Below are 24087 nucleotides of genomic sequence, written 5' to 3'. Positions count from 1 at the left end.
AGCAACAGCTACCTGAGTATCTTGAGTATCCTAAAGATCAGATCATGAGGAAGATCAGATCAATGGGCTGCCAGAGTCATCGTGTGATGATGCCCTCTTGCCTCCAGACAAAAATAACCTCCTGATTATAGATGGTCTGATGAATGATGCCATTGATAATTTGGAGGTTCAAAATGTTTTTACAAAATATGACCACCATAGGAATTTGAGCTGTATATATCTAGTCCAGAATTTGTTCATACAGGTCAAGGCCAGCTGTACTATTAGTTTAAACACCAACTATCTTGTCTTATTTAAAAACCCAAGAGATAAATATCAGGTGACACTGATAGGCAGACAGATGTTCCCCGGTAATACCAAATACTTTTTAGAATCATTCAGTGATGCAACAAGCACTCCTTACGGGTACTTACTCATTGATTATTTAGCCAAAACACCTGATTATCTGAGACTTAGAACAAATCTGCTGTCTACACAACCGGTTGTGTACATAGCCAGAAAGCAGAAGTAACAATGTCACTCCTTTGCAGAGAAATTTGGCATTGCTGGAGCTCTTGCATAAATCAACGCCGACTCATAAGTAACAGCGGTGACGACTTTATAAAAGCACTGTGTGAAATAGCGCTCAATGTGTTGAGGGGTATCATTCCTCTGACTGATAGACAGTACAAACAGTTGAAAAAAGCACAAATCTGTAATCAGACGTATAGCAGATAGAAAACTGGTGAGTTTTAGAAAAAGGAAAGTCATCAATCTGTCCGGCGGATTTCTACTCCCCCTACTAGGAGCTGTACTGTTCATCATTAGTCTTATTAATAATAAGAGATAGATATGGAGCACACAGAAAATGTATCTGGTCCCACACCATGTTAAAGCAACATCAGCATCAGAACAATGAAACCATAAGACAGATGGTGCAGAACGAGCTCAACCGGGAAATGACAGAGGTTTTACAATCACCAGACATTGATGTTCATGAGAAGGCTAAAAGTACGCAGGCATTCTACAGAGATATTTGTCACTGGTGAGACAGGGTGAGCGTGAAAAAGATGTGCTGACCCTGTCTCTACCACCCTCAACAGGGGTTGGAGGTGATGCGGGTGTAGCACTTACTGGTAACAAGGCTAGTGTGAAAGATTTGTTTGCAAAAGATGTGTTGAAACATATGCCCAAACACAGAGAAAAAAATGCAGAACACATTTTGTTTGTGCTGTCCAGGGCGGCAGATGTCATATCAATTTCAGGCCAGGGTGAGGTCAGTATCAACAACCAAACGATCAGAGGCATACATCTGTATGATTTAATCAAAAGAGTCACAGCACCACACCGTGTTTCAGGAACTTTGGCAACTCAGGGATGGACTCAAATTTTAAAAACACTGGCAAACCTGAATGTGCCATTATCAGCTGTATCAAACACTCATGCCCGCAGAGTTATTGAACAGTTTAAATCAGGGAAAGACTATGAATCTAGTCACACCAGCATAACCACCCCACCTTCTCCAGTGAAAACAAAAACAGGCCTACAGCCGGTGTACATAGATCTAGGAGGGATCCACTACAGGAATCTGGGTGCAATACAGTTTTTTATTTGAAATATTGTCTTCAACCTACTGATAGTATTTGAAATATTATTTTACCCGAATGCTTATACTGCATATATATCTATATGCAATAATGTTTTTTATCCTAGTGATTGTATTTTTTATTTTATTGACATCTTGAATGTATTTTTATTTGAAATAATGAATGTGTACAATGAGATTTCTTGCATTGTGAATAAAAAAACACAATGAAACGTGCACTGTATATCTTTTTTATTACTATTTTAAGCATCTTATAAATGCACATTGGATACAGGTAAAGTAGTGTTGCACAGGTGCAGGTGTGATTTTATTAACAAAGCACAAAACCCTGGCATAATTGTAGGTAAGATCAATGCTATATTTGTCAATAAATTTTTTGTAAGATATTCCTTTCTGTACATGCCACAGAAAAAACACACAGTGTTGTCCGCAGGTTACAGAGAGGGGAGACCTGGCTGTGGGAATAAAGCACTGTTTGCATTTTTAAGGAGAAAGTTGATTATATAAGGCTTAAAACTGTCTGGCGCATTACCATAGCTGTCAAAAAACCATGTTTGGCAATCAGCTGTAAAATTTATAGCCAGCCAGTGCTCTACAGGTAGGTATGAGGGGTCAATATTTACAATCAACGCAGTAGGACGTTGTGATATTTTGAGCATGGTCAGCTGGTCACACGGCAACACCCCCACAAAATCAACTTTCTTACTAATTATCCTTCTGACGGTACAAGTCAATTCAATGGTGTTGATGGTCTGGTGTGTTTCATGTTAACAATACACTGAAGAGGGGTTCGGAACCGCACATCCAACCTCACATTCCTGGTCTTAATCAGGGACACGTTTCTTGCTCCACCACCGTCTGCCTTTAAATTAAAACAGTATAATGTATAACCGTTGCCATAAGCCTCTCTTGAAATGGCCAGTGGTTGGTCTTTAAGATGCTGTTCTGTAGTCTGGATCAACTGATAATACTCCCTGACGTACTGTCCTCTAGGGAAATGTGGCTGCAATGGCTTATGTGGGTGCGTTTGACCGTCAGCATAAAGACAGACAAACTCTGTGTCCAAGTGCTCAAAATTAAATGGATTTCTGGTGTAGCTGCCTGTGTACGCTTCATTGTCAACAAATGCTACTATGATAAATTTAGGGATCTGACCAATGTAAAGATTCTCCCGGTTGCATACTCAGGTCCCTGGCGCCACTCTGTCTACAGCGTATTTGGCACTACTGTGCTGGAGCACCCTGCTGTGGGCGAGTTGGAGGGTGGGTGAAATTGAAACTTGGCTGGCTGACAGGATTTTTACACTGTATTGTGTATTAGGGGCTGCCATTAAACAGAATTCATCTTTTGAACGTATGAATTTCATAGAAATGTCTATTCCTTCAAGTAATAGTGTCTCCTGAAAAAACAGAGCAGCGTGTATGGGAGCAATTAATTCCACAATCCTGCTGTTTTTTGTGTATCTACCCCTAGCAACTACCCCTTGTTCTCACCGTCCAGCATTACATTATTCATGTGTCTGGGACTGTCTATGGCAAATAGTGGAGAGCTGAACTGTGTGTCAAGCATGTCTCGCCCATAGTTGATTAAACATTCTAAAATTCCACAATAGGGGTATGTATTAGAAGCCTGGGTAAGAAAGGGGGGCCGGTGTCTCTAAGGGCGGATACTGGAGGGATTTCAATAAACGTTTTCTCAATGGATGTTTGGGTACACGGCACTGTAAACAGGTCAAGTTCTATCTTTACACACTCTGCGGACTGTTTGTGAATGAGTGACATCCTTAAAATATGTCTTTAGCTGCTGCTGTAGTGACGCGGTGCGCGTTCCTGGCCGGTCGTTTTCTTTCTGGCTGTATCACAGCCTCTACCGGCTGTTTCACAGTGCTTCTTCTTCATTGAGCTGCTCACAGCCAGGACCCTAGGAGGCCTCTTGAGTCCCCTGGCTGTGTAAACACTCCCCCCTCCCCCTCCCCCCTCCTGTCTCCCATTCACAATTCTACGGCTGACATCACCTCGCCCATGATATTTGCCGCTGCTGTTTTCAGATGAGGTTTTGCTATATTGAATCCACTATATTGAAGCCATTTCCATATTGTGTACGTAAGCCAGTAAACCCCAGTAGGTCACCACCTGACTGAGACTCATAGTATCTTAGACGTCTCTCCCCATCGTCATGGTTGTAAGGCATGCGCCTCATCATCTTTTCTGTCTATTTCAGAACCCCCACCTCACAGGTCTGAAATGTAGTTTTGAGAAATGGAATATACTCATTCTGGTCATTCTTTAATGCTATTTCAATATTTTCTATAGCGCTTTTTGATAGTGTAATGGCCATTTGTCCTTAACCAAGTTATCCACAAGTAGCTTAATCAAATGGCCACTGAGGACCGTCAAACTTAGGTTTACGCAGGTTAAAAATAAGTGAATGTACATACCAAGAGATATGGTTTCATGATGGTTTATTTACACATTGGTCAGCAGACTTACAGACAATAAATGCGCCTGCATCCTCTCTGTCCTTGGTAAAAAACCATATGCCCTCAGTCCTGTCAGACCCTCCCACCTTGACCTAGTTACATCAATTCACCAGCCCCACCTGTAACAAATGAAATAAATTAAACAATAAACACAAATAGCTCCAAAAGACAGAGATAAGTAATGTATCTTGTCATAAGACAATTTTTTTTGTATTGTATTTTTTGTATTTTTTCTCTGCTCTCGCATGATATATTAATACATCTGAGCAGAGGTAACAAATATGCTGTGTTGAATTCTTTCACTATTCTGTCCACACTATCATAGTGGGTGACAGAAATCGATAGCTTAAGGATGGCGGATCCTTCCATCATCATCACATTCCTCTACAGACAACGACACACAATATTTGATCTTATAAACAAATCCTCCTCCTTCATACAATTGTATGCACGGTAGTGCTATGTCTTTCACCACTCGCCTGAAACTCCTGCTTGGGACCATGGCAGACCCCCCTATGCCCGACGTACCTACGTTGTCACGCACACCTGCGCTGCTGCACTCGTCACTGCTGACATCACTGTTGACATAACTGTCTACGCCACTGATGTCGCTTCCACCACCGCTAGCCTCACTTGTAACACCAACGCCCATTGTAGCTGATGAGATGCTTAGCTAGAACCCCACACTATGGTCTGCAATCCAACCCTTATATACTGTACATAGTACCACCATCCACAACCACACACAACCAATGACAATTAGCACAGGAGTAAGTAAGGAGTAAATTGATGTCATTTTCAAATATCCACAACTGCACACACCAATAGTAAATAGTGAAGGTGGAGTGAAATTATGTCATTTACAAATTTGCACCACCCTCAACTTCTTGAAGCCAATGACAATTAGCACAGCCTAAAAAAAGGAGAAATTAATGATATTTATTTTATTGGTTCATGAGGTCACATGGTCATATGATCGGATACACCTACTTTTGACCCCCCTCCTCGCGCCTACCCCTAGATGAACCATTATACTACTACTATTTCATCTCCACTTAAACTAACACTAAAATAATAAAGTGCATCATTTAGCTCATTACCAGGCAAGTGTGCAACTGGTCAGCTAATGATGTTTAACAATATTCACACCATAGACATGTAACCAAAACTTTCTAGATCACAGTAATAATTTTATTCCAGTGTTCACATTCAGACAAGTTAGCAACTGCATTTGCTAAGGTTACCTTTTCAACATTTGGTTTTTAATCTCTACCATTAAATCCACCACTGCCTACTTTCACATTCTGCCTTCTCCTACTGTACTGGATTGAGTAATATCATTTGTAAGCAGACCTAAAGCAGCAGAATATGGACACATTTCCTGATTAAGGCAGGAGTGATATCCTTTAGACAATTTATGGCTGTAAAACTCTTAGTGACCTCCTAAGGTAAATAACAGGGGATGGTACAGGCCCTCACCAAGCACTGCACTGTCAAGACTCCATTTGATAAAGAGCAGATCACTGGCTCTTCACAAAGAAACCCCCCTTTTTGGTGTTTTACATCCTGCCATAAATTGCTTTAGAACTACTCCTTTTTCATCATTTCTTATCTTTTTTGTTCAGTGTAGAACGTTAATGTGAGCTCTGTTCAACTCCTTAACGCTAGGTGGTAGCACTGGGTAAAATGTCAACTCCTACCAAGTGAAGAAGAGATCTCTCACAATGACAAATAGAGAAGGACTAGACTGCATCAATGCAAATATGACCATAGAGACACCATCCGTATGATGATTCATTTAATATTAATTTGAGTTAAAGTGAAAGGATAACCGGAGTTTGTAATTATTTCATTTAGAGTTTGAACTGTGCTATATACTGAAACCAGGTAATCTTTAACCTTAGGTCAACAGATTTGAAATAAATGTTTTGATATCTGCATGACTAACTTGTTTAAGTAAAACAATGCTTAGTTAAAGGTTATCGACCTATGTTACCCCACCTATTCCTACCATTGCAGCTACAAGTACTACTGCTTTTAACTATGTAAGCATTAAAAGTTATTATATGCTTTCTATCAACTGCTTGTAAAAGAATGTAGCTTTGAGAATGCTATAGTAACTGTGATAGAGTAGCAGAAGTGACCCCCCCAGAAACCGTTGACCTGGTAAACGTGTGTTACTAGTTAAACAACTGCACAATGAGGGGTACCTAGAGACAGTCAGTAATGTAATTTGTCATGAGCTGCAGTGTCGGAGCGGAGGTGCGGTAGAGAAGGTAGGACCCAAATGCAGGACAACACATGCTTTATTCTCTCCTGGGACTTCCAGGGCAACAAATACAAAAACTCTAAAAACAAAAACACACGGGAACCAGATGAAACGGTAAAACTAAGGAATGACCGGATAAGGCGGTTGTCATACAAAACTCACCTCTTACCAATAACTAACAGCGAAGTACAACCACAACTAATGCTTCGCCAGGTAACAAAGGAAAGAGGGAGGTATAAATAGGGAGAAACACAACAGGTGATTAAACACAGGTGAACGGGATAAACAATAAACCACAGGTGAAACTAATTAACACAAATTGCAAACGTGAAGCTGCCGGGGACCAGTGCACAGGGAAAAGGAAGTCTCTAAACAATAAAGGTCCCTGGCAGGAAGTCCCAAACGGGGGCTCATGACAGAATTCTTTAGATTTCACAGATGTCCCACGGGATTGGATGAAGAAAGTCCCAAGGGATTTGGACCAGACTGCGCTCCAATCAAAGAGGAACTAAGTTTAAAACCACGGTTGCCCCCCATCAGGATAGACCAATCAGATAGTCACACATTTTCATATATAAGTTTGTGTAATGTTAAGGATAGGCATCTTCTCTTTGTCGGTCGGTTGCAGATAACTGCTTGCAGACTGCGATTTCCCGAAGAAAGAGAGGTCCATGTACATGTTGATGATTCTTCAATGCAAATAAATCTACAAAATGGAGTTACTGTGACGAGTCCACTATTGCAGAAAAACGACCGTGCTTACAATTACCACCATTGCAAATAAAAGCTGGAATTTAACTAAAATAAAGAAGAAAAGGGCACAGAGTTGAACAAGTGTCCTCTATTGTCATCTACACCGAATCGGGCCGGGCAATGTGATGGAAATGAAATGACCCAACAGTCGATAACTGCGAGCGGGCAGCATGGATGGGAAGATAAACTGCTTCAAGCATCCAGAAAAGCTCTGAATACGCAATGTGTTACACTGGGCAGGGAAAGGACCACATTACCAGGGAAAGGGAAAGGAAAGGGAAAGGACCACTGCTAAAAGCAGATTTATCAGGCAAGCCAACTTTGTAAGCCATATAGCTAAGAGCATGGTTGAAACTGAGCTAAAGGAGGAATTCAATAAGCTCTCTGATTACTTTGTGAATCTCGTCGAGGTCAATGACGATTAAAGATTTAGAGAAAGGAATTGTCCAAGAACACCTGTGGTCAAGATATAGTAGAATAAGTCTCACAGACTCAATCTCTGAAGCAGAGGGAAATAGTGAAGAGGCAGCTAATATACCTGTGGAAGGAAAATACTTGAAAAGGCTATGAGGTACACCTGACTCTCCTGGAAAAGAGGATAAAGGAAGCTGTCCAAATTATGTCTGCCTGGGATCGATGGATTCCTATTGAGGAGAGAAATGACTTATAAAGCCAAATCAGGGGTTTAAAAGCAACCAGCAATAGGCTCGAGTTGAAGACAGCTGAGTTCATTATGGCTTGGAGCTTTGCAGAGGAGGCATCAGGTGAAAGAGACAGAACACCCAGCAGTTGAACGTGTCCTCTATTGTCATCTATGCCAAATCGGGTCAAGGCAGGCATTGTGGTGGAAATGAAATGACCCAACAATTGCTAAATATGTAGGACCAGGACCATATGTGTGACCAGGCTTATACAGACCATCAATGTCTGACTACGGGGTGATATAGAAGTTGTGCTATTGTTTATCTGTCTGTTATGCTGTTATTCATGCTTTTTCATGAATAACATGAATTTATGTGGAATATTCATGTGGAAAAAGAAGTTATGTTCTCATCTTAGGAAACAGTCTTAAAATTTACAACACTTAAAGAATAGGTTAATCTCTTGATTCACAGAGATTAGTGAGACCGCCGATCACAGTCAGGGGACTGAACCAAATATGGAGCACTTCCTGGACCAATCACATTGTGTTATGCACAATGAAGGACTAATCAGGTGGATTTCTCGCCCAGTGCGGCAACACACAAAGACAGTACACAAACAGACACAGATCTGAGAAAGTTAATAGATGTCCAGACTCTCAAGGTCCTCTCGCTGTGAGGAGAAAAAGGTGCAGAAAGAGAGCTATAGAAGAACCATGAAGTAGAGACTGCTTTACTGCCCATGCATAGGAGGAACAAAGACATCCTCCCTACGTGTGGCTGTCCTGCAACTGACCATCTCACGTCAACCAACTCCATGCGATGACCCTGCAGTGTCCTGAAGGAGAGCGAGGAAAGGCAACGAATGGACTCCAGGCCTGCAGCCCAGGACTTCGGGGAATGCCTACTGTCTTCTGTAAACCCGCCAGCAGACTGCAGTCAGACCAGTCCATAGTGGAATGGACCGAGCCTCAGTAAACCCGAGGACAAGCAAGTAAACTGTGGCTCTGCTGGTTGTCTCACACTAATCAGTTGGTCTCCATAATTACTTAGAGTTCACTCCAAAGCTGTGTTTAGACATCAGACTCAAACACAGAACATAAATTAATTTGAAGATTTCTTTTCCACCATTGCAAACAACCTACTGTTAGACTGTTATGTTTTATTTGTTAATTCAGCTAATTTCTCAGATCAGTTCCCTCTCCATTTCCCCCTATGTAAATAGCATGTATATATTGTAAATACTTGAATAAATCTAAAAAAGATAACCGTCTGATATCGACGTTATTTCACGCAGTAAATACGTCACTGAATTGGGAGAACTCTCCCTCAGATTGTAGACTGATATCCTGTATTATTCATTAATTGACTGGTTGATTCGCCATTTAAAAGATCATGTGCCCCAAATTAAGATGGTTTATCATATTCATATTCGGTTCATAAACCAGACATAATAAACCTTCATATTCAATACATATATATATTAAAATTTGCTACACATTATTTTATGAAAAGAACTGATGCTTGTGCTTGAGCACACCCAAAGAAAATTCTAAAATTCTAAAATCCTGATTAACAGAGTGTGTTTCATGTAGTACCCTCCTCTGAATCATAACATCAAGGAAAGAGTGGAAAGGTCAATGGCAGAGAGAAGTAAAGGTGCTGACCATGATGTAGGAGGCATTAATGCAATCCGTGCCTTTGGTGCCAGGCAAAGGTGCTAGCCTGACCCTTGCTTGCTCCACTGCTCAAAGACAGACAGACAAAGAGGGGTGGGGTTAGTCAGGTGGAGACAGAAAAAGAATAGCCATTTGCTAGTTTATTAGAACAGAACAATCACACTTAAGGGGTCCTTTGTGTGCATTCATCCTGCTTCTCACTGTTATTGGTTTTGTGTAGAATGTTCTTGGTAGTTCATCGCTATTTATTCCAAAAACTGTGGAACAACTAATGACTATCAGCAGATTGTGTAACAGCTGCAGATAATGGAAGGTATCTGAATAACAACACTAACTCCAGATATAAACAATATCGGAATCCATATTTAGCTAATGATTTTCTAATGACTGGTATGAAACAGATTTTTTTTTTTGCTGATATTGGAAGTAAAAGGCTTTTTTTCATAGTCCCATTTCTGACATAGCAACAATTTCTAGGGTAATTTTACTGTATTCCTTCTATTTTGTGTACCACTATTAGTTTACAGTTTCTTCTACAGCACATGCAGTATTTATAGAGAGACAGACAGTTTATTAGAAAAGAAATGCTGTGTCATGGTTGTCTGGATGGAATGTGTACAGAATTTGAGGATGACTTGATCTCTCAGGCTAAGACAATGTAGAGGAAACAGGTTTTCTTAAAAATTTAAATGGTAGACAAACAAATCACAGCTAACCTAGCAGAACCTAAACACTGTAAAAAGAAGACTTTTCATTGTATTCTTATGGATGGGGTGTTTGGTTACTGTGACATATGAGATTTTAAAAGATTCTAAGCTAAGAAGTAAAATCATCTTTCATTGTGGACAAAAATAACCAGTTCTTCTGTGGTTGCTTCATCATTTTGATAATTGATTATCTGTCTGTAATCTGTCTGTTTTTAATTGAAATTGTAATTTTCCCCTGCTTAACACTAAGGGCAGTTCTATTTGAAATGTATTACATTTTTAAGTATAACACTTACTTGGCAGCTCAGAGGAATCTCTGATTTTCTCTTTATTGCACTCTTTCTGAGCATCGATGCATTCCATGAATCTGGCACTGCACTGAGTTACTAGCTGAAACACAAAAGAAAAGAAGGACAAATTGGTTATACTTTATCAACATTTAAAATGGCAGACCAACTAATTTGTGTAATCAGGAGAGGCAGTAGCTAACTATTTTATCTCTGGTCATTCCATAGTGATTAACATTAAACTCTGCATGGGTCATTATAGGCAATATCATAAAACTGGGTTTTGGTCCAATACCACGTAATACCAGGCCTGGATTTCTGAAACTGTGTGTTTCACGGCTGAAAGCATTTACTACCATGAAAGGGAGTATAACATATCTTGATTCATTAGGTGAATACATTATTAATAGGATACTTCTCATTACAATTTAAGCATCCATCCATCCATCCATCATCAACCAGTCCAAGCTGACATTGGGCAAGAGGCAGGGTACACCCTGGACAGGTTGCCAGATTCACCAAAGTAAATTATTTCTGCTATTAAATTATTAAATATTAAACTAATTTATAAGTAGGTAAGTAGTAAGGTAGTTAACATTGGCTCCACTTTTACCAACTGCAAAATTAAAGTCATGAACAAAATACTGCATCCATAATTATAATCCAGTAATTTCACACTAATGTGAAATGTGCCATTCTGCAGAATTACTTTTATCTTTGGTACTTCAAGTATGTTTTGATGTTAAGCTGTGACATAGTTGATAAAACAAAATTATGTGATAATATTTTTGGTCAACTTCAGCCTCCTCCTCCTTATTTTGCATCCTTTCAATAAGACAGATCACTACTTTCAATCCAGATGACTGAACTTTCCTCTAAACACTGATTTACTGTCTGCCCCATGATAGGTGCCCCTGTAGTGTATATCTACCTATATATATATATATATATAACATAACATATATATATATAACCTCATAAGTCAGCATGAGGTTTGATTTAAGCGCTGTGTAGCACATACTCTTGTCCAGATCTTAGACTTGACAATGAAATAGCCTACCAGGAACCAATACCTTCCTTTTGTCTGGACTTACAACAAGCTATCATTATATCTACAAACAACCATTTTAAACAGTTCTGGATGATAAGAAGATTAAGTAAGATTGATTAACCAGTGTTGTTTTTTGTAATAATATAGTGTGTACTGCACAGCCCTTCACCTTGAGTTGTTTCTCTAGACATGTTCGACCACTGCGTCCGGGTGTTGTGATGATGTTGAAGTAGCTGTGAAGCTGGCTGGCCATCACTTCTGTCTCCTTCCCCAGAATGGCTTCTGTTAAGACACCATGGGTCAAGACGTTCTGCTCCTGGATCAGCCAAAAGATAAGAAGATGGTTAGCAACTTGTACAGCTGGTAATTGTAGAGGTGATCTAACGTACATACAAAAACAAATGTCTGATTTTGTGTTTAGCAGGCCTAAATCATAAATGAGCAATTCAACTGCAATTTTGCAGTAAGATTATGGGTCATAATCACATTTCTTTACACCTAAAATAAAGTATGAAATACGGCACACTGTGATTATCCTCCCTATACAAAAGATTTAAAAAACCCTCTTCACGTAAATTGATGCAGCATTCGAACCACACACATACATACACACACACCAGACATACACCTGCCATCCTTCTACGCAGATGCAATATACAATTCGAATTTGGGAATAGACCAAATTATTTCCACACAAGAAAAGACTAGACACAGAACAGAATTCAGCACACACAATCAACATAGATATGTAAAACAAGAGCTGCTTCCTGGGGAGACATCAAACCATTATAAATGTCTTTATCATTATGAAGTTCTTATGAAGATTTGTTCAAAACTGTATTTTTTTTTACAATGAAATATGTACAAATTCATTCATGTGTGCTTGGAGGCTTGTATGATTTGTTTAACTACACCAGCTTACACTGCAGTAAGCTGCAGTAAGCATAAAGAGTTTTTTGTGAAGAAATTATACACAATGGGATTTGGTCCATGAATGACACTGTCTAAAGATGGTGAGTTGTTCTTTCTGTTTAATTGTCAGTGAATCCAGGAGTTGAATACAGAGGCAGGTACATCTATATCTTCTGTAAGTGGATCATTAGCCTCCCTACAGATGATGATTGTTATAGGCTTTTATGAGACTATGAGCCTTCTTTACCCCAAAGTTTCCACTTAACACAGTATCTCATAGCAAGATTCCTTGTAAATTTGTGACTAGAATTGATATTTATAGCATTCTGATGTGCAATAACTGACCACATTTTCATTCATAGAAATTCCAATGGATGTCCATTTGGTGGTCTTGATTGCCAGCCTCAGTGCAAAATGTCCACATATACTGTTAATCACCCTTAAATGAGCCTCACTAACATGAATTTTACAGAAAACTTTCTTGCTACACTAGCAATCTTTTCCTCTTTTGGTTCATACATGACCTCTCCCTTCTAGGCGCCTATTTTAATCTTTCCCTTTGCAGATTGTAAAGTTGCCATATATTTGCTAAATACATTTAGGCTCCGCACAGAATTAATTATCTAAGCATGTTCTGTTTTATTTGTGTGCAGCCCTCTGGGCTATCGCTTTGGGCCATATCCTTTCTTTGCGCCTGCGCACTGAATAGAAATTCATTTGCACCCAGCTGGCGTGGGCTCTCTCACCTAAACTGAGTGTCTCAATTACATCCACAGCTCCCAGATATAAAACAGCAGTTCAGGCGAGCTCTTCCCTTTTCTTTTCTTCAGCCTAAGCACTAAGAACATCTCTCTCCAAAATAACTTTGACAGACTATGACATCATCAGAATCTGCAGCATCACCAGAATCATCTTTGTGGCTAACCAAAATCATACCGGATGCTAATGTCCTTTTGTTGGGTTTCACTGCAGCGAGAGATGACAGGGATGCCAAGGCTTGCAGAAAAAGTAAATGTGAGGGGGCTCATCATGTATATTTACCGTTGGTGCATGTTTCTGTGAAGGTGGTCTTGTGTTGTCGAGACTTAGAACTGCTAGTCGTTAGCCTTTGGCCATATTATTTGCTGCGGCAATTCAGCCATGTGATTGCCATCTATGTTTACATCCTTCAGTCAAAGACAAGGAGGCAATTAAATCAGCACAGCAGAAGGTGAAATGTCTGAAGGAGGCAAAAGACACCTATAGGAGACCTCAATGCATCTTTAACTTTAGCCTACATCTAGGGAGAGTAGTACGTCACTCTCTGTAATACATCCTGCATTGTACATCCATCCATCCATTTTCTATACCCACTTATTCCTAACTAGGGTCACGGGGATCTGCTGGAGCCTATCCCAGCTCTCTTTGGTTGAAAGGCCAAAAGGGTACACCCTGGACAGGGTCACCAGTCCATCACAGGGCCACATTGAAACAAACAACCACTCACACTCACACTCACACTCACACTCACTCTTATTGGCAATTTAGAGTCACCAATCAACCTGACATACATGTTTTTGGACTGTGGGAGGAAACCCCAGTACCCGAAGTAAACCCATGCAAGCATAGGGAGAACATGCAAACTCCACATCGAAAGGTCCCTGCTGTGTTGCAAACACAGGACCTTCTTGCATGAGGCAACAGTGCTAACCACTAAGCCACCATGCTGCCCCCTTGCATTGTCCCAGCCCGGAAAAATGAACCAGCCTAGCGAGCTGAATGACTTCTGACCAGTGGCACTCACATCACATCTAATGAAGATATTGGAGCAACTCTTCCTCAGTCTCCTCAGGGCCCAGGTGCAACATGCCTAGCAGTGGTGGACAAAGTACTCAACTTCATTATTTGAGTCAAAGTATAGATCCTCCTACTCAAATATTACTCCTATTCAAGTAAAAGTTGCTCAGTCAAAATACCACTTGAGTTAAAGTACTGGAGTATGTGCTTTCAAAAATACTTAAGTATTCAAAGTACTTAAAAAATCTGAAAATGTTTTCTTCACAATGCATTTTCAAATGAGTGCAGTCAAGAATCTTTGCAGTATTTGTACTAGTTCACTGGATTGAATATTACATATAGTTTAGTTTAGAATAACTAGAGACATGTTTGTACAGAATCAGTAAATGGGAGACAGAGGAAACCTTATTTAGTGTAAACAATTAATGAACCAAACAGGGACTAAAAGTCAGGTGCAAACTAAGACTAAACCAGGTCTAACCCAAGTCTAAACTGAGATGAGACCATGTTAAAATCAGAACTATCCAAAAAAAAGATTGAAGGTACCAGTTGTAAATCAGTACTAGTGATAATTTTGATAGCAGATTTTAATTTAGTTTTAGTCATAGTCTTTTGACTAAAATGCAATTTTAATTTTAGTTATATTCTAGTCATCTGCTTTGTTTTAGTTTTAGTCTGGTTTTAGACGACTAAATAGTATAAGATTTTAGTTGACTAAAACATATTGGGTTTACTTTAAGTGTAATTTAGTTAGTTTAGTTTAGTTTAGTTTAGTTGTACTCTACAAAGTATTCTAAATTAAAATTATATAAAAACAATGTTCATTAAATATATGGAATATGGCATTTCCATAAAAGACCAAAAATTAGATTGTTGTTGTGTTGTTGTGTTGTTTTAACTTGCATATGACATGCTTCATTCTTTAAAGCAAACTACAAAATATTAAAAAGAAAAACTGTATTTGGCAGAAATGCCATTGCCTCAACCATCAAATGGACCCATATTCTCTTTGTTTTCTCCCAGGTGTTGCCATTTCATTATAGTTAAGTCAGACAGAAACCCAATGTAGGCTATGCAAGATGATGTTGTGTACTCGCGCATGCTCGTCAGGTAGATCAGTTACTTTTCAAATGTGCGCATGCATCTTGCACATCTTACAAGATTAATTCTAGTTCTATATATTTTAATATATTGACATTATTTAATCTTTTTGTCTTTCGTTTTCACTTAATATGTATTTAGTTATCATCTCGTTTTCGTCAGTAAAAACGTGTCATTGACGAAAATTATAACAAAAATATTTTGTCAACAAAATTAACACTGACCAGTACTGAACTAGGTCTAATCCATCCACCCATTTTCTTCCACTTATCCAGGCCCGTGGGTTGCTGGGGCAGTTGCCTAAGCAAGGATGCACAGACTTCCTTCTCCCTGGTCACTTCCTCCAGCTCGTCCTGGGGGGACATCGAGGCGTTCCCAGGCCAGCCAAGAGACACAGTTCCTCTAGCATGTCCTGGGTCTTCACCGGGGCCTCCTCCCAGTGGGACATGCATGGAACTCCAGCTCCTCCAAGTTCCTCCCGGGGGACTGAGATCCTCACCCTATCTCTAAAGGGAGTGCCCGGGCCACCCTGTGATGAAAGCTCATTTCAGCCGCTTGTATCCAAGAGGGTTCCATAAGCCACTATGGCCTGTTTGAACCCTACTTCCAGGAGTTGGTCAAGGAGCTTCAGCTCCTCTCCTGTCAGACCAGATGCCTGCTGCTCCTCTGGAGCCTCCCAAGTCACCTAGGCTAGCCATCCTGTCCTATTTGAACCCCATTTACAGGAGCTGGTCAAGTCTGCTGCAGACAGAGCAGAAGCATTTCAGCAACATGTCACAGCCCCCTCAGGAACATGATGTCCTCTCGAGCCCCAGGCTCCCACTTCCAATACCCACCCTCAACCAGTGGTCCTATCAGCTCTGGCTCCTCTCCTGTCGGACCAGATGACTGCTGCTCCTCAGGAGCCTCCCAAGGCACCTAGGCTAGCTACCCTGTCACCTTCAGGTGTGTGCAGAAAATATGTGGTGATATATGTGTTTTCAGGATCTCAAGAATGTGTATGTCATGTTTATGGTTCAAAGCTAAATAAACATGTTGACATCCCCATAAAGAGCAGGTATTCCTCTGTAGCTCAGCTGACCCCTGACAAGGGGCTGTTTTACATGCATTCTCCACACAGTGCAGCCCTCTTGCTCCCAAGCAGACACCAGTGAGTTTGAGCGAGGACTCATGGATAGCAATTCGTCAGAGCCTCTTGCTAACTCCATTTTCCCACAAGCCCAAGTAACAGTGGAGAGAACTGAACAATGGCTGTCAGTAAGAGCATCAGAGGAGCTTCACATGACAGCTCACCCCCTCTCTGCTTTTTATGCAGAGTGGTCATTGTGAGATGGACCACTGGATGGACAAACATATCCGCAGTTTGCATGGCCCCCCCTGTGCCATCCAGCTGGGTTATAGAAACACCCCTCATCTTGTTACCACACTTGTTACCCCATAGAGTGTGCACGTCCCCGGTCTAGGTCTACTATGGCATCCTATGGGGCATAATGGGCAGCTTTTCAGCGATGGTGGACAGAAAACAATGTTTGGTCCATTGCTTGCCCTTTCCCTATGGTTCTGCCCTTTTTCCAGTTATTACTGGAGAGGAATTTGGCATTTAGCACATATGCCAAATAGAGTGAGTCTGGTGGGAGTGAGTTCCAGAGTTGGGAAGCAGAGCGGTTGAAGGCTCGACTCTCCACGGTGCTGAAACAGGCAGGGAGCAGATGGCGATGTGGAGGAGATCAGAATGGTGGCGAGATTAGGAATGGCCTATATTTCTTATTTTTATGTGGCAAGTATTCGCTGAAATTCTGATTGTTTTATTTATGTATCTGTGGAGAGAGATGACAGAGACAGAGTCTGCATTCTTTATTTTACAAAAGCCCAGCGTTTTGTTGTTATTATAAGCCCCTCTGAAAAAGAAGTTAGTGAATCAGAGAAGACTAGCCCCATGGTATAATTTACATATTCGTACCTTAAAGCAGGCATTGCGAAGGCTGGAAAGGAAGTGGCGTTCCACAAACTTAGAGGAAATTTTTCTAGCCTGGAAAAACAGTCTACTAACATATAAAAAAGCTCTCCGTAAAGCCAGAACTGCATACTATTCATCACTAATAGAGGAAAATAAGAACAATCCCAGGTTTCTTTTCAGCACTGGAGCCAGGCTGACAAAAAGTCACAGCTCTGTTGAGCCCAGTGTTCCCTTAGCTCTCAGCAGTGATGACTTCATGAGTTTCTTTACAAATAAAATCACAACTATTAGAGATAAAATTCAGCAGATGCTTCCTATACCTGCAATAAATGAATCTTCTACTACAGTAGCTCTTGAATCATCTGTAGGACCTCAGTTATGTTTAGACTGCTTCTCTCCCATAGATCTCTCTGAATTTACATCAGTAGTTGCTTCATCGAAATCATCAACGTGTCTCTTAGACCCCATCCCGACTAGACTGCTTAAAGACACCCTGCCATTAATCAACTCATCTTTATTGGACTTGGTAAATTTATCTCTAGTATCAGGCTACATACCACAGGCCTTTAAGACTGCAGTAATCAAACCTTTACTCAAAAAGTCTAGTCTTGATCCAGGAGTCTTGGCTAATTATAGACCAATATCCAACCTGCCATTTATTTCTAAAATCCTAGAAAAAGCTGTTGCTAAGCAACTATCAGACCACTTACACAGGAATGAACTATTTGAAGATTTTCAATCAGGATTTAGAGCACATCATAGTACAGAAACAGCACTGTTGAAAGTTACCAACGATCTTCTCTTAGCCTCAGATAATGGACTCATTTCTATACTTGTCCTCCTAGACCTTAGTGCTGCATTCGACACACAGCATCCTATTACAGAGATTAGAGCATGTGATTGGTATTAGAGGAACAGCGTTAAAATGGTAACAATCCTATTTATCGGACAGATTCCAGTTTGTTCATGTCTATGATGAACCTTCCACACGAACAAAAGTTAGTTATGGAGTTCCACAAGGCTCCGTGCTAGGACCGATTCTGTTCACCCTGTACATGCTTCCTTTAGGATATGTCATTAGGAAGCACTCTATTAATTACCACTGCTATGCAGATGACACTCAGTTATATCTATCTATTAAACCTGTTAACACAAACCAGTTAACCAGACTTCAAGCCTGTCTAACTGACATAAAGGCCTGGATGACCAGTAACCTTTTACTTTTAAACTCGGAGAAAACAGAAGTCATTATATTTGGGCCAAAAAATCTCAGAAATAACTTTTCTCAAATTATAGCTACTCTAGATGGCATAACCCTGGCCTCTAGCACTACTGTAAAAAACCTTGGAGTTATTTTTGACCAGGACATGTCCTTTAACTCACACATAAAACAAATCTCTAGAACTGCATTCTTTCACCTGCGCAACATTTCCAAAATTAGGAACATCCTGTCTCAAAATGATGCAGAAAAACTAGTCCATGCATTTGTTACCTCAAGGCTAGATTACTGTAACTCATTACTATCTGGATGTCCCAATATCTCCATAAAAAGCCTCCAATTCATCCAGAATGCCGCAGCCAGAGTCCTGACTAGCAGGAGGAACTAGCAGGAGAGATCATATTTCTCCTATATTGGCTTCTCTTCATTGGCTCCCTGTAAAATATAGAATAGAATTTAAAATCCTTCTTCTCACGTACAAATCCCTTCATAATCAAGCTCCTTCATACCTTAAAGACCTCATAGTACCATATTATCCCAATCGACCACTTCGCTCTCAGAGTGCAGGTCTACTTGTGGTTCCCAGAGTTTCCAAAAGCAGAATGGGAGGCAGAGCCTTTAGTTATCAAGCTCCTCTCCTATGGAACCAGCTCCCAGCCTGGGTTCAGGAGGCAGACAATCTCTATATTTTTAAGGATAGACTTAAAATCTTCCTCTTTGACAAAGCGTATAGTTAGGGCTGGCTTCAGGCAACCCTGAACCATCCCTTAGTTATGCTGCTATAGGCCTAGACTGCCCGAGGACCATCGGTGCACTGAGCTCCCCTACCTTAACCCCCCCCCCCCTTTCCCTTCCCCTCCCTTCTGTCCTCCCACCTCATGTATATTCCACCATTGAATCTTACTAACCTTGTGTTCTCTCTCTCCCATAGTTTGTGCTCTCTCCCTTTCTCTCTATTCTCTCTGTACCTTCTGCAGGTGTCCCTGGTCCTGGAGCTGTATATCGCTGATGTGCAGTTACTGGTCCCACCAACCTGCAGTGTCTATTTGTTGTTTATTGTTGCTGTTCTTTTCTCTCTGCTCTATCCACTCACCTCAACCGGTCGAGGCAGATGGCCGCCCAAACTGAGCCCGGTTCTGCTGGAGGTTTTTTCTTCCGTTAAAGGGAGTTTTTTCCTCTCCACTGTCGCCAAGTGCTTGGTCATAAGGGAATTGTTGGGTTTTTAGTTTTAGTTTTTGTAAAGTGCCTTGAGATGATTTGTATTGTGATTTGGCGCTATACAAATAAAATTGAATTGAATTGAATTGAATAAGTGTACACAAATAAAAGTAGACCCTTACAGATTCAAATGATATATTGTTCTGATCTGTACAATCAAAACTGACAGTAATTTAAGTTCGTTTCGGCGTTATCAGGAGAAGATCCCTCAAAACGCACCGGCGTGTTTGTCGACCCCTGAGGATTAAATCCTAGTGACTTCTGCTGAAAAGTGGTTTAAAATAAAAATATTCACTATATTAGATTTGGTATAGCGGCACATCTTGGTGGTATTTTGCTATTTAATAATTTACTAATTTTCATTGCTACTTTTAGACTTGACTTAGACATAGTTTTCTCCCTGAGAGGTCTGGGAAGAGATCCTACCTCAAGTGGAGGAGTTTAAATATCTTGGGATCTTGTTCATGAGTGAGGGAAGGATAGAACGTGAGATTGATAGACAGATTGGTGCATTGGCAGCAGCAATACAGTTGATGTACCATTGTGGTAAAGAAGGAGCTGAGTGAAGCTCTCAATTTACCGGCCTATCTATGTTCCTATGGTCATGACCGAAAACACAAGATTTCGGATACAAGCAGCTGAAATGAGATAGAGATAGGGTGAGGAGCTCAGTCACCCGGGAAGAGCTCAGAGTAGAGTCACTGCTCCTCCACATTAGGAGGAGCCAGCTGAGGTGGCTCAGGCATCTATTTGGGATGCCTCCTGGATGCCTCCCTGGGGAGTTGTTCCAGGCATATCTCACTGGGAATAGGCCCCCGGGGAAGACCCAGGACACGCTGGAGGAACTGTGTCTCTTGGCTGCCTAGGGAATATCTCGGTGTCCCCCTGGACGAGCTGGAGGAAGTGACCAGGGAGAAGGAAGTCTGTGCATCCCTGCATCCCCCAGCGACCCGTGGCCTTGGATAAGTGGAAGAAAATGGATGGATGGATTAGACCTAGTTCAGTACTGGTTTACTATTGCTACCTACCTCATCTCAGTTTAGACTTGGGTTAGACCTGGTTTAGTCCTAGTTTGCACCTGTTTTAGACTTTTAGTCCCTGTTTGGTCCATTAATGGATTTATACTAAAGAAGGTTTCCTCTGTGTCCCATTTACTGATTCTGTACAAACATGCCTTTAGTTATTCTAATCTAAACTATATGTACTATTCAATCCGGTTAACTAGTACAAATACTGCAAATAACTACATTCTTGACTGCACTCATTTGAAAATGCATTGTGAAGAAAAGCACATACTCCAGTACTTTAACTCAAGTGGTATTTTGACTGAGCAACGTTTACTGGTATTGGAGTAATATTTGACTAGAAGGATCTATACTTTGACTCAAGTAATGAAGTTGAGTACTTTGTCTACCACTGGTTTTGGAGAGGCAGAGTGTAACATTGAAAGAAAGGAGGAAAGAGTCAGTCACACGGAGTTCAGCAGCTGTGCAGTTGGAGGGAGAGTGTTGTATAGAGCAACCAGATTGCCTGGGCTGGCTGAGAAGTCTTTGAATGACATTATATATACATCTTCCTGCAGACATTTAAGGACAAGGAAATGTCATGTCTGCCTTTTTTTATATTATACATTATTATACAGTCACCAGTCCAACTTATTGTACTGCTCTACACCCAGATATCTGTAGGCACCACTACATTGCCTGCACCACAGATGTTGACTGGGTAAGGATGAGACTTAGACCTTTAGAAATCCACATTTCTTTGGTTTTAGAGGTGTTCAGTAGGATTGTCACTGAAGGACTTCATCAGTCCTTTGTATTCCTCTTCCTCTCCATTCCTGATACGTGCAGCCAGAGAGTTTCATCAGAATACTTCTGAATGTGGCAACACTTGTGAAGTACATTAAGTCTGCTGTCTACAGTGTGTACAGGAATGGAGCCAAAACAGTCCACTGTGGAGGCCTTGCAAAGCTCTACCAGAGATGCAGTTCCCCAGCTTGGCGAACTGTTGCCTTTTTGTCAGGTAATGTGTAATATCCAGGAAACAAAGTAGGGATCCACCCCCCTCCCTTTGAGCTTGTCTCTGTGAATGACGGGTTGGATGGTATTGAATGCACTTATAAAAAAAAAAACAACATAATCCTCACATAGATTGCAAGTTCTTCCAGATCAGACAAAACACAGTGAAGCATGTAGAGGACAGCATCATTAGTAATCATGATCTCCAGGAACATGAAGATCCTCTTTAGAAGCTCTCAACACAGTCCTTAACCAGCCTTAGGCACACACCATTTGGCCCAGCTGCCTTCCCACAACACAGTCTTTGTACCCGCAGCCTCAGCCCTGTTACTGTGACAGATGGTGGAACAGGCCCAGGGGAAAGATGGGGTGTGACTGAAGTGTTGGAGATGCACACAGGTAGAGGATAATGAGATGAGGAGACACTGAGGAAGAATGAGGGGGTATGGCTGCGTTTCATCTAAAGAGAGCTGGGATAGGCTCCAACATATCCTTGTGACCATAAATAGGAATAAGCGGGTGTGGATAATTTATGAATGTATGAGGGGGTATGGCTGGACAGGCTGGAGCATTTGCAGCATTGTCAAACCTGTTGTTGAACAACATGTGAAGTTCACTGGCTCTGTCCACATCACCCTCTTGTACCTGGTTGTTCTTTTTTGTAGCCAGTGAAGTTGTTAATTCCTCTCCACAGCTCTATAATACTATTGAGCTGTAGATTTTTCTCTATTTTGTTTTTGTAGTCCTTCTTAGCCTGCTTTAAGCTTGTCTTCAGCTCACGCTGGGCATGCTTGAGCCTTTCTTTGTCTTCCTTTTTCTGGTTAAGGACTGCCTTGATGTCACTAGTGATCTGGGGTTTGTTATTAGGGAAATAGCACACAGACTTCGTAGGTATATCAGTGTCTCTACAGAAGTTGATGTAATCTGTGAAACAATCAACCTGTCTGTCAATGTCCATGCTGTTCCTTTCCACTTTCAACAATACATTCCAATCAGTTCATGATGTCCATTTCCTGAATGTGATAGTAGTTGCAGGTTGCTTCAGTACACAGGGTCTATAGTCAGTCTACAGGTCTGCAGTCAAACCAGGTTTTAATCTGTGAGTGGTCGTAAGGCAGTAGAGGTATAGGCCTCCTTGATGATTGCATACAACAGATCAAGTGTTTTACCTTCTCTGGCAGGACAGTTGGCAAACTGAGAAAATCCAGCCAGGTATGAGAGAGAGAGAGAGGTGAGAGTCACATGGTTGAATGTAAACAAGCAATGATATGACTGAACTCACTGGGAACATATTAAGGTGTGAGACCAACTGCCAAAAGCTTAATGTCCTGGCATTTCCCTTTCCCTGACAGTAATATGACTAGGGTGAAGTTGGGCACATCCACACAGGAGTCTTGAATGTTTTGACTGAACCAGGTCTCAGTAAAACGCATCATGCTACACACAAAATGCTGGGTCTAACCAGTGCCCTCAGCTGTTCATGTTTGTTCAGTAGAGAGCTGACATTCCCCATGATGATCGATGGTAGGAAAGGTTTGTACCTCTATATCCTAGCCTTTAATTTAGCACCAGCTCAGCTGGAATAGTGAGATACACTCCAGATTTGCTCTGTTGTAGTAAAAGGAGGTCAGTAGTAGCAAATAGGAAATGAGGCTTATAAATGTATGTGAACTTAAGAGCTACAGTTCCCAACAGCAGTCTTGCAAACATTTTGTCATACAAACCTCAGTCTGGACTAGATAGTTGTGCTGAGTGTGTATGTATTTGAGAAAGCCAAGTACATTAATTGTGCTTTTGTCTCTGATCTGCTGCAGCATGCTGTTGATGACGATGTATGTCCCTGTCCGACCCACTCCAGCACTGCAACACAAGACAATGACACTGAGGATCAGTAGGACAATCCAAATGACATCATGAGCAAATGGTTTATATAAAGGAAATAATTCAAAATGCTTTTATCAAATTATTTTATGCTTTCTTAAATGGTGACAGTAGAAAGGCAGTGGATTTGGAATTGAAATGTTGCAATTACGGTATGTAGTAAGAAATGAATTAACTTTTGTAACAAAAAAGTTACACCGTCAAGTTCATTATTAACAATCCGATTTACTAAGTCCAAAAAAATTTAAACATTAAAGTGCACAAGTGAAAATTTAAGAGCAAAGACTCAGACTGCCAGCATATAGTTTGCTTGCATATGCAAAACTCCAGCTGAGACTAAAGGAAAGCTCCGAGCTTTAATGTTCCTAAAGGTCAAGAATAAACATAAGCACATTTTAAATATATCAATCCCTTGAGAAGCTACATGCTATACAGTGTGTTCAGAAAGTATTCAAACCCCCTTCGCATGTCTGGCCACTGGGTATAATCAAGCTGCAAAGATCCAGAGAAATGGGAGGCACCTGAGCTAATTTTAATGTGTTCTTGCAAAG

This window comes from Mastacembelus armatus, unplaced genomic scaffold, assembly GCF_900324485.2.
Source record: "Mastacembelus armatus unplaced genomic scaffold, fMasArm1.2, whole genome shotgun sequence".
NCBI classification, from domain to species: Eukaryota; Metazoa; Chordata; class Actinopteri; order Synbranchiformes; family Mastacembelidae; genus Mastacembelus; species Mastacembelus armatus.
The sequence above is the reverse complement of the archived record's forward strand: the minus strand, read 5'-3'. Positions refer to the sequence as shown.